Genomic DNA, 14,267 nt, shown 5'->3' on the forward strand with positions numbered 1-14,267 from the left:
TGTGCTTGTACAGTACTTAACAGGTAGAATGAGGAACAGAAAAGAAAAGAAGGGAATAAGTAAAGAAAGGTAGGAAGGGAGAGAGGAGGACAGAAAGGAAAGAAGAAAAGATCAGAGCTTTAGGTCTCAGTGAAACTGCAATACTTCTTTCAATATGCTGATCAATTATGTACTATATGAAACCATGTATATTATATTATACAAGCATTAACATGTTGGAAACACTGGCAAGAAATTAAAGACCTATTTTGTGTTGGTAGTGTCTTGCATGTTTGTTAAATATTCTGAGAAAATAAACTATCTAATTTTATCAGACCCCTTTTCTCCCCTGCGACTCTGACAATAGAGGGATTCACATAAATGTGACTATTTGTTCTATGAACTTGTTAAAGCAGATATTTAGAATCTAAAAAAAATCTTTCAGTTATTGTATAAAAGAGCTGGGAGCATTTTCTTAAAAGGGAATAATGATTGAATACACTTCTCATCAAACTGAAGGATTAATTGCGGTGAATAAAGGTCTTCTACAAACTTTCACACAATGTGCTGTGAAAATTCATTTCCTCCTCCGTTGTGCTCTTTCTGATGCTTGGCTTCTTGCCCTTTATACTGCTGATACACTTAGTTATGTCAATTGAGGAAAGCACAATATGTCACTTCATATGTGAACTAATAATTTTAGAAAAGTTTGTGCTCCTTTGTAATCCCATTACATAAATAGTCTATGGTCATTTGTTTTTTTGCAAAAGATATGCATTATCATGCATGATTCATATTTATTATTTGATTAGTAGAAATAAATTGGTGAACTAAAAATCTTAAGTATCATTGAAATACTTAATGTATAGGATAACTCAAGTGGCTATTTTAAGGACCTTTTTATGGTCTCTTTGATTCATTGGCTTCAGACACATTTTCTAAAATAAAAAACAGCTGAAACTTCAACACAATGAACGAGAGGGACTTTTAGCTGAAGAAAAAGTTGTTTCTAACTTTAGCTAGTTTCACATCTATGTATTTAAATATATGAAAATATTCAAGAGGTTGTACATAAAATTCCTACATAGAGAAAATAATTCACCTTTTTCCATGTGAAATTAAAAGCTTTCTTGCAGTGAGACACAACTTGTCTTTCTGGTTAAAATGTACCAATTTAAAGAATATGATCTTTTTAAAGAGTACTTTGGTGTTTCCAAAGATTCTATTGTTTAATCTGCCAAGAAATGCTGTTTCTACATCAGTAAAAATTTTAAAACTCCAATAGGACCATACTATTTCCTCAATAATAGCACAGGAATTAACTTTAATGCACTAAATGCACAAGAAACCTCTATGATAAAAAGATGCTTCTCAGTCCTATTATTTAATTGATCTTTTTGGAACAGTTCATTTGTACTCCAGAAAAAAAAATAATAAAGTAGACTATTAAGTTCTTTCAAATGTATGAAAACAATGGTGACTAATACCCAGAAATCTTTTTATGAAAGGCTTTTGTGTTTGAACCTTCTAAATTCTAATCTCTAATAGGTGGTTCTGGGCTTACTATTATTATTATTTTAAGCCTAAAACTTCCTTGGTAGAATTGAAATAAATTTGATTTAAATTCCTTTTATTCATTTAAGATTGCACAAAATGGATTTTACTTGCACAATGTAAAATATGTTAAAATTCAAAGCTTTATACTTTACCCTTCATTTCCTGTCTAGTCATTTAGAGAAAACCACACTCTCTGGTGGGGGAGGAAAGGAGGAGAGTGGAGAAACACCACCAATCAAGTAGTCAGGAGACTTGGGTTCTAGCTATTTGACCTTGAATTAAACTTGAATTACATTCTTTGTGCCTCAGGGTCCATATCTGTTACATGAAGGAGTTGTGAGAAGTTGCAAATAGGCAGTAGTACCCTAAATTCAGCCAACAGATATGTTTTACTTGACTCATCTGTTTTTTTTTTTTTATGAATTAAAAATGGTTGAATCAACATTCCCACCAACTTCAAATGTGAATCACAGTTGTTCTATAACCTTAGCAACACAGGATACTGTCACCCTTTTTTCATTCTAGATATTTTGTTATGTTTGTAGTCATATTTCATTATGGATTTTATTTGCATTTCTCTGATGATTAATAAAGGTAAGTACCATTTTTTATGTTTCTCTGCCATTTGGCCACTGATTTTTGTGGAGCAGCTATTTTAAATTGAATGGTATGTGTTTTTTTTTTCTAATTGATGTGGTAATGCATTCTTAAGATTGCTTAACAATGGGTAATTTGTACGATTAATAAATTCAAAACATTGTTGCACTATGGCTAGCCTTTTCTTTCAAATTGATGACTTAAAATAGAGGGAAATTCTCAGTTTTTCAAACTTTATTTTCATAGTATTTATAAAAATTTTTAAGTAATATTTACCTCCCTGAAGGTTATAACTATATTTCTTTGTTATCTTCTAAAAGTATTATCTGTGAATTCTCTGAATTAATGCAATAGATATTTGTTGGCACATATGCTATGACTCATTAATTCAATTGCAAGGTATGTGTTCAGTACAAGTGCAGGCATTTGTGCACCAAATGATATTTACAAGAATGTTTGTAGATGTAGAGAAAAAGAAACCCCTGTGTACTGTGGCAATTTGAATTAGTACAGACATTATGGAAAATAGTATAAAGGTTCCTCAAAAAATTGAAAATAAAACTGTCATGTGATCCTGCAATTTCTCTTCTGGGTATATGTCCAAAAGAAATCACACAAACATGTTGAAGAGACACCTGCACTCCCATGTTTATTGCAGCACTATTCACAATAGCTCAGAAATGGAAACCACTTGAGTGTTCATCAGCTGACAATAAAGTAAATGGGATACACACATACCATAGAACACGATTCAGCCATAAAAAAGAATAAAATCCTGTCAACGACGTGAATGGAACTGGAGATTATTATGTTAAGTGAAGTAAGCCAGACACAGAAAGACAAGTACTGCATGATCTCATTCATATGTTGAATCCAAAAATGTTGATCCCATAGAAACTGAGAATAGAATGATGGTTATTAGAAACTGAAGGTGGTAGGAGAGAAAGAGGAAGGAGTAGAGGTTGATTCTGAGTGTTTTTACCATAGATAAATGATAACTTTTTGAGGAGATAGATATGCTTAATTTGATTTAAACATTACACAGTCTATACATGAATTGAAACATCATATGGTACCTCATAAATGTGCACAATATTTATGTTTTTGTATATTTCTAAAATACGATTAAATTTAAAAATAGGCTATAAAAAGTGTTTCATAATGGCAAAAAAGTTGGAAACAAATATTGACTCTAAAAGGGACTATGGTATAATTGTACAACAGAATAATACATGGTAGGGACAGAGAGTGGTCCACTGTTTTAAGCATTAATATGGGCAAAGCTCACAGGTATAATATAAAGTGAAAAAGAAACCAAGAACAAAAGAGTATATACTATGGATTTTACTTATCCAAAATTAAAAATAATGAAAAACAATCATGATAACTCATAACTGAATAGCAATTTCTGTTTGAAGAAGGGATGATTAGTGCTTGAGAGGAAGCATCAGTATAGGGAAGATACGAGGGTGATAGATAAAATGTTCATTATCTCTGAGTAGTATGTGCACAGGTATGTACACTTGGTAAAAATTGAAGTTGTGCATGTAAAATTTGCCTTCTTTATCATCATTAAATTTTAAGAAAGTTAAACACTTGCTGGAGTTAATGTTTTAAATTTAGGTAAAGATCAGAATATCATTGATAAGGAATCAAATTTAGATACTCAGAGTAAATTAATCTCTCTTAATCTCTGTAGTTTTCCATCAGGTCCTTAATCAGTCTCACTTATAGTATTCCTACACTATAAAAGCAAATTAACCTTAAGAAAATACCCCATTTTTGATCATAAAGTTTGCTTATTAATAAACCACTAATAATTTCCCTCTGTCTATAAACAGAAAATCTTGTTTTTTGGTGGGTGGGAGGTACTGGGGATTGAACTCAGGGATATTCAGCCACTGAGCCACATCCCCAGCCCTATTTTGTATTTTATTTAGAGACAGGGTCTCACTGAGTTGCTTTGTGCCTTGCTTTTGCTGAAGCTGGCTTTGAACTCGCAATCCTCCTGTCTCATCCTCCTAGCTGCTGGGATTACAAATGTGCATCACCACACCCAGCAAAGGGAAAACCTTAAGCCTTTAAATGTCTATAACATGATCCTCAGTGTGTGGAGGAGTTAACCAGTATAAAGTGGGGACCAGTCACATATCAGATTCATTAGATTGTTTATTTCAGTGAATTTAACTTTCATATCAAACTTATGAGTCAAATAGCATATGCCATATTTTATACTGAAAACAGATTTTTCTACATAGTCTGAATTTGCTTAGTTAATAAGGAGTAACAAAAGTATTGAACATGTGGGTCTTTATGATTGCAAAGCAAATTCTAGTTTTAGTTCACTATTTTGCTACAGTAACATATGTATTCCCATTCTACTTTATCCCCAGTGCTTCAACTTTCTCCATTCTAAACAGAGTGAAAAATCCTTCTTCCTCAACCACTTTCCTTAGGCTCATCTTGCTGTTATGTTAAACAATGGAATAGTGGAGGAAAGAGTGAAATTAGGTGGGAGATGATAGTGGCTTGAAATAATCCAGGTTAGAGATTAACTGTAGTAGCAGAGATCGGGTGGAGGGAAGTGGCTCAGTGGATTGGACATGTCAAGTACTGTCTAATGTCTTCATTTTTATTTCCCATACCATTTCAAATGCAACATGTCCAATAAATTCTTCTTGATTTCCTCTCTCAATATGTTCTATCTCAATCTTTCCCTTATAAGAAAGTAACACGAGCATTCCCTTAGTTGATCAAGGAAGAAACTTTGACTTTGCTCTTCCTTAGTCTCACACATCTACTTAGCAGGTCCTACCATTTATACCCAGAATAGAGATGTCAAATCTATCCACTCCTAGCCATCTTTGTTGTCAATTCACATATTCATGCCACAAGTTTCTCACAGAATGTAATAGCCTCCTAATTATTCCTTCCACTTTCACTGTGTCTATCAGCTCAAGTATGATTTTTTTTTGTTCCAGAGATTGTACCCAGTGACATTTAACCACTGAGAAACATCTCTATCCCTTTTATTATTATTATTTTTAAAATTTTGAGACAGGACCTCACTAAGTTGAGGCTGGCCTTGAAATTGTGATCCTCCTGTCTTAGCCTCCCAAGCTGCTGGGACTGCAGGCATGCACCACCATGCCTGGCTGATGTATGCATTTTAAGGTGCACATGAGATTATATGTCTTCTAAATTACAAACCATTCACTATTTACCCATTGTATTTTGAATATAGTAATGTTGCTTGCTGTACTCTACATGCTGTATGATCTGGTCTTGCCCAAAATCTACTGTTCTATCTCATGCCCTTCTATATTAGTTCATCAACCACTATGCACAGTACATAACTAGCAACTATGCACACTGATGAGTTTTCTAGAAATATTAACTATCACAATAGAAGTAATTTTTAATAGGCAAAAAATAAGACATTTCACAATTATTTGGTTACATATTAATAATTTGACACACTTAATGGTTGGAAGACAATGGCTCTTGCCTACTTTTGCATCACCAATTAGATTAAAGTGAGTAGCACATTGTGGGTACACTACACATGTACATCTATTGAACAAATATATGAAAAGCAACTGCTTTTCCACACTATGGAGAAGGAATAATGTTCAAGGTACATCAGTGTCTGCTGCCTTGTATTCTTTTTCCCTATAAGTCTACTAGGATAGTTTAAATATTTCTTCCTACAATGTTTCTATTCAAATACTAACAAGTCAGAACATACACTAAGCAGGATACTTTACTGCTGCAAAGTCTATAATAATAAGATTACACATTTCAATGCCTAAATATGACACCTTTCAAAGGAATTTTTATCTACTTTTATTAAAGAATCTCATTAGGAAACAAAATTAGATGTGAATCCCTTCTCCTTTTAGTATATATATATATATATATATGTATATATATATATATATATATGGATAGCATACTGCATTTTCATTGAAAATTATTCTTTTATGTTCAGTGAGTGCAGATATTCTGAATCTCACTTTTGCATAAAACAATACAACATGTTTGTTTTATCATTACTATTAACACAACTTTGATTTATTTGAATGATTGGCAGTGGGTTATTCAATGTAAGTCTTTTTCCAGACAGGTTTTGTTCTTTATTGGTTGTTGAAATTTCTCTGGTGTTAACACCTAAAAAAGACTGTCTACTTTCCTTTTCCTCTTCTAATTATCAGATATATTCCTAGGCTACATCCAAGAAACCAATTTAATGTTTTAATTGAGTAAGAACATATTCATTTAAACAACTCCTGACTTCTTAAAAAGAGAATTTCAAAAAGACTATTGAGAAGTTAACCTACAACTTCTAGGATTTTAAAACAATAATACTTGCTAGGAAATAGCTTCCTGGTGTCCTTAATGACATTTTCCCCCTTCCTTTTATATTTAATTCCATTGTGCTAAAGACATACTGGACTCCTGATACAAAATATCTTACAAATGAATTATGTTTGGTGTGAAAATAGCAATGATGGCCATTGTAGCAAAAACACATACTGGTTAAGAAGATGGATAAAAAATTTTCTGAGTTTTTTTTCCAGCTAGTCCTTTTTACTAAAATAAGATTTTAATCAGCTTCAAAATTGAAGTGTCATTTATTCTTGAGGTCTTCCATGCATCATATATTTGTGCAAACACCTTACAAATGTCTGGACATCACATCTGGTAGGTGTGGATGAAATTCATTTGACTAAGTATTCTAAGTTTAGATGCTTGCCTAAACTTTGATTTGACAAACACTTATTCCTGATGGCTGCCATTTATTATTTGCTAGTTCATAAGTTTTTCCTTCTAGCAGTGGATTTCATTTCCACTGGTATTTAAGACAATGGCTACCACATCATTATAAATTAGGATATAAGTGTGAAGAGATTACTATCAATCCAAAATAGTCAAATGGCAGTTTCAGTCTGCAGAAAGTTGTTGAGCTAAATGTCAACAGAGGACTCCTAGCTTTAGGAAGAGTGCACTAACAAGGGAAGGAAGTACATGCACATTTCTGAAAGATCACTTCAAGAGTATTTGATTACAGACAAAAATAGGGTTACTTAAAAGGTTTTCTATAAGGGGGAAGATAGGAGTCAAACCAGACTGATAATAGAAAAGTGTGTTTTCCACTTTGGGATCTCCCAACAGGCAACTGGAAAATGTTTTGCATTTTTCTTTGAGAGGACATGTAAGCAAATGACTACCACGGAAACTATTTGTAGATGTGACTTAGGTGCTAGGAAGAAAGGGTTGACAAGGAAATGATTTGCTTTAAACTGATCCAGAACAATGGATACAGGATGCTCATTCTTAAGTTGTCTTTCTTTCTTAGTGTATGTTTTTATTTAATTTAATTTTTACTGGTGTATTATAATTATACTTAATAGTGGAATTCAGTGTATGATTTCAAGACATGAAACTTCTATGATTAAAGCAACAGATGCTAATAGACTTCTTTATTTGTAAGAATAATGTAAGGAAATCTGTCACAGGTGGGAACAAAGAAATTGCTAAATTATAAAACATATATTTCCATTATTAGCAAGAGGATAAAAATAGTTAAACTTTAAAATGCAAACCATCAATGACCAAGTTTGACCCAGTCATTTATTACTTTTAATGGTAATTTGAAAATATATAAAGTCAATTTCTCTTTATTCTTGTAAAGATGCCATCATTTGTTTAAATTCTTCAAATTATTTATGAAAAAAAGTTCTTTTGGTCTTTTTTGGGTTTATTTAGTTGCTTAGAAAAGTCATCACAGAAGCATTTATAATATCAATATATAAATAGTGTGCTTTATTTGGATCTAATGTTAATAGTTACTGTGCAGTTTAGGAATAAGAACATTTCATGTTTGGTATAATATTGAATTTTAACGAGTTGAAGTACTCTGTATTGTTTTCAGTAGATATGAAATAGCTAGTTCAATAAGATTTGACTTGACACATAAAATACAATGTATCATAAATTATCTTGGATTCACTAGGGAGGTTTTATTCATATTCAATGACAAAATAACCAGTCATGTAAATAAAACAACTGTCAATTTAGTGAAAATGCCAGTCAACTTTGATGTTTGCCTAAATTATCTAGCAGATTAAATAAAAACACAACCAAATAGAATTCAATTACAATTGATGATGTACAGATTGAAACTCTCACAAATTAATAGAAGCATACAAATGAGTTGCTACATTGAAAATCAGAAAAGTTCTAAAAATGTGTTTTTAAAAGTAAGTCCTTAAAATAATAAGTTATTGAACTCCCACACTAATTGGGTCAACTCTGCCTAGAAATAGCTTTACTGTGTACACATACCTTAAGAATTAGCAGATATTTAGAGAGGCATTCCCAAGTCTTTAAGTACTGAAGATGATGTGTTTACATCATTAGTTACAAAGTCAAAGAACAACATAAACAAGTCAATAAATTTTTAGTTAGCTCAGAAGTATTTCAAACTTGTAGCTCAGTTTCAAGTGAATCTCATATCCTGGAATATATTTTACAACAAAAAGTATTAAATTCCCTGAGATCAAGGGTCCTAATACTAGATAGTAGAGTATCTCAAAAATAATCATAAATTTTCCCAGAAAAATTCAATTCAGATATGGCAAAACTAGAAGTTCATCCACCAATGTTTGGTGATGACATTTTCTAATGTGAAGTGTTCCTCAAAAGAGAAGGTAGCTTACCGCCCTTATATACAATTTTCAATACTTAAATTCATTGATTAAAATAGCTTTCAACTTCTGTCTTCATGTACCCTAAATTCTATAAGCTACAAAATTAAAATTCATTGTCAGGAAGCCAGGATCTGAAATACCTCTGAGTAGGGAAGGTCTCCTTCTAACCCTCTCTAACCTGACTGCACATTGCTGGAGGCTACTCTTGCCCCTTAGAGTTACTCGCCTTGGGGCTGTAGCTAACCAGGCTCTGCTGAGTATGTAGAATACAGTTAACATACTATTTTGTAATATGTTATACCCCAGCCCTTCTCAGCAGATAAATTTGCCTTCAATTCTTACAAGAAAATTATGTGAATGTAATTTGAACTCTATCAATTTATTACCTTCAGAGCTATCATTCTTCATCTATTTCCACCCCTTACTCCTCTTCTGGTCTCAGATAACAAAATCTCAAGTTTTCCCTTCCAGGCTAGTCTCTCTACCTGCTTTTTGACTTAGTCTCCCTATAGTTTCTTCCCATTTTAAAGTTATCCCCTACCTTTCCAGTTTACAACATCTCCCTTTGTATTTCCACTTTCCCAAATATTACAAATGATCTCATACTTTTTTTTCCTTAAATGACAACAGTAAGCAAAGTAAGAATCACAACCATTACCAACAAAAAGAACAACAACAATGAAATAAAAATTTTGTCCCTTAGCTTCACTCTTATTCTGATGTATTTAAGATCTAATCTCCTTATTTCAATTTTCTATTGCATGGTAAAACTTGAACCTATTAAAACTGCATTCTACTTCTTTAACTTTACAGAGACTACTTCACTGCATATGGCACAGGGAACCCATCTATTTTGCCCTCTATTTATGAGGGAGCTTGTCTAGTTAGATGATTTCAACTATCCCCCATTAGCTAATTTCAAAATCTTTTCAGAGTCAAATATATATATATATATATATATATATTTGTGGATATTTCCAACTCTATGCTCTAAGAGTGTCTGTAAATAGTATTTTTTACTTATCATCTTTTTCCCCAAATCTGCTTCTCTTCCTGGATTTTCTATGTTGGTCAAGAGCCTTGCTTCTTACCTAGCAAACAATTCAGAAAATTGAGCCTTAGTTTAGATAATTTCTTTTCTCTTACTTCCTACATTGAATTGAACAAGTCTTGAAGATATCACATCTTTAGCTTGTTCAGTGGTACATCTTTTCCATCAAGCTTCTATACTGATGTCAAAGTGGTCTTTCCAAATAGTTGGTGTCTTTTCAGATTACCCTTTAATGCTATTCAACAACTGTACCACCTACCAGAAAGTGCACATGGATCATGACGATTATGATGTATCCTCTGATCACCTGCATTTCTCTTCGAAGTTATTCTGTCCTAGGTTTCCTCTCAGTACACACATCCATTTAATAAGAAAAGAAAACAAACAAACAAACAAAAACAGTGAATACAGCTAATTTTATTATCCCTATACCCACCAATATTATGTGGTACAATAAAAAGGAATTGAATGCAAATTACCTAAGCTTTAAACATTGTTCTGAATCTTCATAGCTGCTGAGTTTAATCAAATTTTCTTAAAGTTCACAAATCCGACTTTTCACTTGCAAAATAAGTATATTAACACTTCCACAACAGAGCTGCTGTGAGGAGTAAATGGGATAATATGTGTGAAACACCCATCAAGGTACCTGCTACCATTTAACAAATGTGAATTCTGTCTGAACTTCATTTCCTCAAGGTAAACTTACTCTAAAGGTGACCCTGGGACTCTAGAGACTAGTCCAACTGTCAATTCTTTCTACATGATTTCAGCAAAGGTACTCAAATTTTCTGCATCTCCATTTCCTAACATGTAAAGAAGAATAAACAAGACTACTTCAGAGGAGTGTTTTTAGGATTAAATGACTTAATAAAAGTAAAGCCTGTGCTTAACTTACAGACAATATATAAGAAAAGATTTTATTCCTATAAGAGTATGGCCCTTACTCTGTTTCTTTTTCAATTATACTTACTTATACAAATATATCTTCTCATCATTACTATCCTGTATTGCTAACTTCCTCATGTAAACTAATGCAGAATAAATCAATGTGCTGGAGTAAATCTGATGCATTCTTGAAGGATAAGAAGTATTGATTAGCCATCATTTTTAATTCTTCTCTTTGTGTTTGTTTTCTTTCTATTCTTTTTTTTTTTTAATGACAAAGTCTAAGAAATAAAATTGAGTCAACAGTAGAAAAGTCAACGAGAGAAATGTTGGTGAGAAACAGAATCTTGCTGACTCAAAAGGAAAATTATCTCTCTCCTGTGATCAATTGAGTTGGTCCAGGAGTCTAGTCAGAGTCAAAGCACAAACTAAAACCCTCAGGGAGACTTTGAAGATCGAATTAGCTTAGAAAGGAAGAGAAAAAAAAAAGTCTCTTCAAGGTCAATAGCAGTAAAGTTCAAGATGAATGAAGTTACAAATTGTAGAGAAATTATATAAATCCTGTGTGTGTTTGTGTGTGCGTGTGTGTGTGTGTGTGTGTGTGTGTAAAAGCTTAGGTCGGTCACTGCCCAATTATAACTAGTTTTTTTTTTTTTTTTTACTTATTTTGGAGTCTCGTTCTAAAAGCAATTTTTTTCAGATACTATTGTGTATTGTACATGTGTTTTTGCATATGTGATACCTAGTTAAATTAAGAAAATAAATTCTCACTGATTAGTTATATAATTGCATAAATGAATCCTCAAAGTTATAAGGAATATATTGCAAATAATGAAGCAGCATACATATCTACTTCCCAATGAGAATTTTTAACTCTTGCTCCTGCCCTATTTATGGATGCCTTTCATACAAGGAGGATTGAGAAGGCATATGGGGGCCTGTGGTGAACTAACTACAGCCTACTACTACTGGAGTGAAGAGAAATGAGCTATGTAGCAGTGTTCTTTCTCCCAGTTGAAAGATATAGCTACTTTCTCTCATTTCTACTCACAGAGAAATATTCTTAGCAAGAAAATTCAGATATATATTTAAATGCAAGGTAGAATTACTTTAAGATCATTTTTCTTCCTATTAAATGTCACAAGTTTCTAATTGCTGAAATAGACACATGCCCACACATCAGATAATAGGCTGCTGTGAAATGTTCAATAGAGAAAAGTCCTACTGAGATAAGTTCAGCAGAGAATTTACCAGTTCAGTTTCTGTTAGGCACCCCATTGATCCAGTTAAAGGAACCACAGAGCACAGATCAAGATTTAGTAGGACATGTATTGAAAATCTAACCATCAGATGAAATCTAGCTATAGGCTAAACCTACCTTCTTAATTTTAACTGTGGGCAGGATTTTGAGATTGAAAATGAAATTTAAAACTGTCTAAGAATTGTCTTTTAAATATCATGGTTGTTTAAAGAATAAAGTTTGGAAAAGTTGACAACTAAAATATACATGGATTATTTTAGAGTTTTCTGATACTTTAGTTAATCAACAGGAAATAGAGTTAGCAAAGTTGGCTCAGGCACTGAGTATGTTGGAGGAAGTTTTAATATTTTCAATACTAGAATAATTCGGATAGTAATTGCAGAGAACACAAAAGGGAGCATTTTCGGGCTGAGAACTTACAGTTATAGAATTTCAAGCTGAAGGCAAAAATCTCGTCCCTTAGCTTCCACATTTGGTTGCTTAGGATGGGAGAGCTCATGAGACGAAAGCAGCTTTGGTGCCTCTGTAAAGGAGCAATACAGTTATCAAGAAAACTGTATCTAGTGTAATATAAATTTTTCACTGGATTTAGTGTTAACATGGATGTAAGAGTTTCCATGTAAAATTCGCTTATTTACATTTCAAGTATGTTTTATATGTATGATGGATAAGCCAAGTAATACAATCATAAGCAAATTCCCAGATGTTGAATTTTTTTTGATGCTTACATAGTTTTTTACTCAATTCAAAAAAAAGTTAAATAATACATTTTTTTATACGTATACACTTATTAAAAGACATGTTGCCAAAGACAACACCAGCCCAGTAAATGTTTATGGTTTGACTATTGGCCCTGACAATCTAAACAACCCTACTGTAGAAAGTTAAGAAGTCAGGGAGTAGAAGCTCATAATAAACCAGTACACATGTAAAGCAAAGGGAAATCATTTAAAGATTGTTTGTTTTGTTTTTTCAACATAACAGAACTGAAGAGAATTCCTTTATACTTCAGTGTATAATCTGGGATGTTGAAGAGCACAGCAGAATTAGACCAGAAAAACAAAACAAAAAAAAAAAACAAAAAACCCTGCCTTCTGCTATCTGTGCCCTTTTGTTATCCCCTGTGCTTCAATCTGTGTTGTGCCCTTGATAATCTGGAACTGATAGAAATGTGGAGGAAGTAACACTGTCAGTTTGGTGCCATGCCCTAACAATGACTAACAGCTTTCACTTTCATTCTTTCCGGAGCCTTGAGCTGCCATATTAGGAGTTTCACCACTTTGCTAAAAGACCTTACAGAAGGAGTCCCTGAGACTATATTGAGAGAGACTGACTCAGTTTTCTAAGAATTCCAGGCAAATATCCACATGACTTCATCCCAAGCTTACATGTAAATGCTACCTATAAGTTCTCAGACAAGAGCAGCAGTGAACAGCTGAGATGAACTCAGTAAATTTACTGAACTGTGACAGAATAACAGTGCTGCTGTTTTAAGATACCAAGTTTTATGTTTGTATCTTTTTTCACATTATATAATTGAACTATAGCATTTAACTATAAGCCATTAGAGTAAGAATAGTGATGTGCTAATGAAATATAATCTTTTTTCTTTCTCTTATATGAATTTTTAGCAGTTGAACTATGCGTGTGTTTATATATTTATAACAAACTCCAAATAAAGACACATTAAAAGCTAAGCTGTTTTGATTAAGTGATATGTGGCCAGCCCACATGTCCACTCATTCCAATCCTCCACCCAACCACTAAGACTCCACAGAGCACAACATTAGAACCACTGACTTGGAGGGTAGAAGAAATATTTACACTGAACCTGAGGTTAACTCATTTAAACATAAATTAAACAACAAACGTTGGTTACCAGAATTCCCCTCCGACAAATGAAATGAAAAATAATATGTTACAAATTGTTGACTGATGAAAAGAAAATTCCAGATTTGTCTGAAGGGACAAGCTTGAACTGCATTGAATTATTTAATTATGGGAAGATTTTGTATCATACAACCTTTGTAAGTTCTGTGAGTTAGCCATGTTTAATGTGATTATTAAAAGTGACTTTTGTTTCAAGTATGTTAGTAGTTTAAATTCAAATTTCTCCATGTATTTTTATAAAATAAGGAACAACAGAAAACAAAACAAAACAAAATAAAACAAAAACCACAAAAAATGCCTGTAAGCAGAAGACAATAACTTTAAATTTTTT

The sequence above is a fragment of the Urocitellus parryii genome, chromosome 8 (genome assembly GCF_045843805.1).
Source record: "Urocitellus parryii isolate mUroPar1 chromosome 8, mUroPar1.hap1, whole genome shotgun sequence".
NCBI classification, from domain to species: domain Eukaryota; kingdom Metazoa; phylum Chordata; class Mammalia; order Rodentia; family Sciuridae; genus Urocitellus; species Urocitellus parryii.